The sequence below is a fragment of the Lathyrus oleraceus genome, chromosome 2 (genome assembly GCF_024323335.1).
Source record: "Lathyrus oleraceus cultivar Zhongwan6 chromosome 2, CAAS_Psat_ZW6_1.0, whole genome shotgun sequence".
Classification (NCBI taxonomy): domain Eukaryota; kingdom Viridiplantae; phylum Streptophyta; class Magnoliopsida; order Fabales; family Fabaceae; genus Lathyrus; species Lathyrus oleraceus.
Window position 1 is genome coordinate 232,400,901 of NC_066580.1, and position 3,253 is coordinate 232,404,153.

Genomic DNA, 3,253 nt, shown 5'->3' on the forward strand with positions numbered 1-3,253 from the left:
GAAACACCATTATTCAAAACCACATCCAAATTCAAAACCAAACTTTCAATTATGACCATCTCAATTGCACACTTCATTCTACTACTACAAACCGACTCTATACATCGTCATAAACCAAGTCATGCATTCATATCCTATATTCATCTCAATCTCATGTCCATTCTAATTCCAATCATGAAAACTACAAAAATTCCAAGTCTAATTCATTTCAAAATATCCAAAGCTAACACCAAAATAAAATCTCCATTTCATTGGTAGAAGCCATGTTATTCATTACATACATGTCACATGCTAATGGTGCATACAACTACACCTGGAATGAGACTTGGGTTTACATCGAATACATTAGAATTCACTACATAAAGTGTCCTAAATAAGACTTTAGGAGTGTTCACTTGTATCCGTTGGGTTTACAGTAATCAAATCCGCACGAATTAGTTGGGGAGAGAAAATCCGGACATGTTAATCAGGTTCTGGATATGGCATGCAGTACCGCGAGCTAATGATCATTGCAGATCTGCCAGTTTAGTTGACGGTAGCAGTCTGCCAGTTTAGTTAACGACACAACTACATCATCCAAATCCAACGTCTAGAGCTTCAATTCTATCATCCACCCGCAAGGATATTCGTGCTTGGACCTGTGAACAAATCCGTAGGACATGGTTAAATCAATTGCAAACGGAAAAACAAGTCACAACACAAATGCATATCACTAACTACCACCAGCTTCACATTAGTTTGCTAACAGTTTAACTAAACATCTTCACTAATCAAAATTAAAACCAGATGACTCACTTGTTTCCATCATATAACCAATTATGTTAATCAACTAATTTCACCCTATTATTAACAGACTTTACTAACTAACTGATTTCTTCCCACTACAAAATCCATCGGCTGGCATGTAGGCAACCGGGTGCATCAACTATAACAAGATACAACCGAGCACCAAAACTTCTAACAGAAAAAAAACCTACGCTAACGACTAACACTTCCAGCATTTTAGAATAGCTTAATCTAACTTTCTTTTCTATCTAAAACTAAAGGTACTACCAACTGGTAACCAAGTTGAATTCATAAAGAGGCATTTAACTTTTTTCTTTCTAACACAAATCATAGGCAAGAATTCACTAATATCCAAACCTCATTTGATGCAACTTAACTCACCAAGGCACGTTCGCAGCCAACACTTGATCCCTAGTGCACTATCAAAGTCTTCACGCCACGTATAAGGTCGCATCAGCAAGGTGATGGCTCTTGTTTCAACTTCACAACATGGAAACCTGCAACAATAACCACAATCCGATTAACTTAAACCAGCTAACATTTCACTAACATAACTAACTGCTATTCAATTACTAACGCATCCGAAAAACAGTTAAACCAATTTCAATACCAAACCAATTTCATTCAGTTTCCATTTATTATACCATTAAAGCGTCGCATAACAATTTCGAACCATGTCACTTTCAATACTACACGATCATTTACATATCCATTTAAACGCCATCAAAGTCATTCATATGTAAATTCATTAACCTGCAGCCAAAGGCCACATTCCAATTAACCAACAAGCGAATAAGAGTAATAACTAACATCTATAACAGAATTTCCATCTAACTTCTAACCTCCAACTGTCTAACCATTTTATAACAGTTTTCTAACTAACCTCAACAACTTCCTAACAGACTGAGAGAGCCTCCTAACAGAAATAAGGAAAAGCTATAAAAAGGGGGGACTCACTGTAATTAGGGGGGATTGATTGATTTTCACTCAAATAGAAAAATCTCTTCACTGCATAATCACCCTTCAATCCTCTTCACTCTTCATCCAATCTTCTCATTCCTCACCTTTCTTCTTTTCGTTTCTTCACTATTCTTCAACTTGGTTTCTTCACCATTTGTGCACTCTGTGCTTCACGATCCTTCCACCAAGGTTCACATTTAGGAGTGCAGTTTCACAGCTACGAATCATTCAGCACTATCGACCACTTCCGCTGCAGAGAAGTTCACGTAGCTCAACCACAAGCATCCCGTCCCAACCAGTAGCCTGCAATCCAAATCGTAATTTCAGGACGGGTCGATGATGAAGCCGATGAAAATGTCGAATGTTTCACAGAAGCAAATCGAAGAAATAGTGAAAAGAGGAAGAAGCTAAGGGATCAATACCTTTATCTGCCATTTCGTCAAATTAGGTGAGTTTGGTTTCTCGTTTCAATACGACCATTCGTGATTTCGCGTAGACGCCGTGGCGATTTGCTTCCTCTTCAATCTCGATAACTGTTGCAATTAAGAGGTATGACGAGAAATCCGAGAGAATTAACGGACGAATTAACGGCGAGAGAAGGCACCGAATCCGTTGTGCGCGGCGTCGCCGAGTGCCCCTCCCATTCATTCCACGTTCTGGGATGTCACCTTTGTTCGAAGCGCTACCTTTGATTGTTCCCCGTTGAAGTTCGATGATGAATCAAGTGATGAACTCATGATTGTATTGCGGTTCAGCTTCGATTCCACGGTCTAGTTGAGCGTCGAGTGTGGATCGAAACGTGTTGGGAAGATTTCAACCGTGTCGTCTTTTTTTATTTCGACGACGGCTGAAGGTGGCGACGGACATGGGATTACATCGCGCAATTTGATTTGGGGGACAAGAGACATTGCATCATTCGGTGAAGGCGAATACTGACCATTGCTGAGTTTGCTCTCGGCGTCCTTGTGCATATTAACTTGGAAGCCAGATTGGGCCTAGGCCCAAACGATTTAGTCCTTCTTCGCACCCCCACTCTATAACGCAACACCTCCGGGTCTAGTCTGTTTTGGCCTATTTTTGGAGAGATTATGGGCCTAAGACCCATTGACTGAACCATTTAATCTCTTTGGTTGTGCACACCCCAAATCCAGGCCTGCACCCCTCTTTCTTTGCTATTTTTAATTCTTGACCTTTATTTTGTTAATCGTGTTTAGAGGTTAATTAGGATAATCCAATAAGAATTAGATTGATTAGGCCTTAATTCTTGGTTAGTATTTGGTGGATTAGAACTTTAGCTTAATTAAGTCTAATTAGGATTAATTCACATTGTTAGAGTTTTAGGATTAATCTAGATTTTAGAATTTTAATTAGAATTTTAATTAGGATTAATTCATATTTTAGAATTTTAATTAGAGTTTAATTAGGATTCATTCACATTTTAGAATTCTCATTAGAGTTTAATTAGGATTTTAATTAGGGATGGGATTAAATTCTAATTAGGTTTAAC

At 38.5% G+C, this 3,253-nt stretch overlaps 1 long non-coding RNA gene across 1 annotated transcript; it reads right to left on the reverse strand.

Annotated features, from left to right (window-relative positions):
- Positions 1 to 224: 224 nt before the first annotated feature.
- On the reverse strand, positions 225 to 2,687 carry LOC127118985 (uncharacterized). Its single transcript, XR_007802515.1, has 4 exons — positions 2,169 to 2,687; positions 1,744 to 2,049; positions 1,168 to 1,283; positions 225 to 638 (listed from the first exon to the last, which is right to left on the reverse strand). It is a non-coding gene; the product is annotated as an uncharacterized LOC127118985 (long non-coding RNA).
- Positions 2,688 to 3,253: the final 566 nt, after the last annotated feature.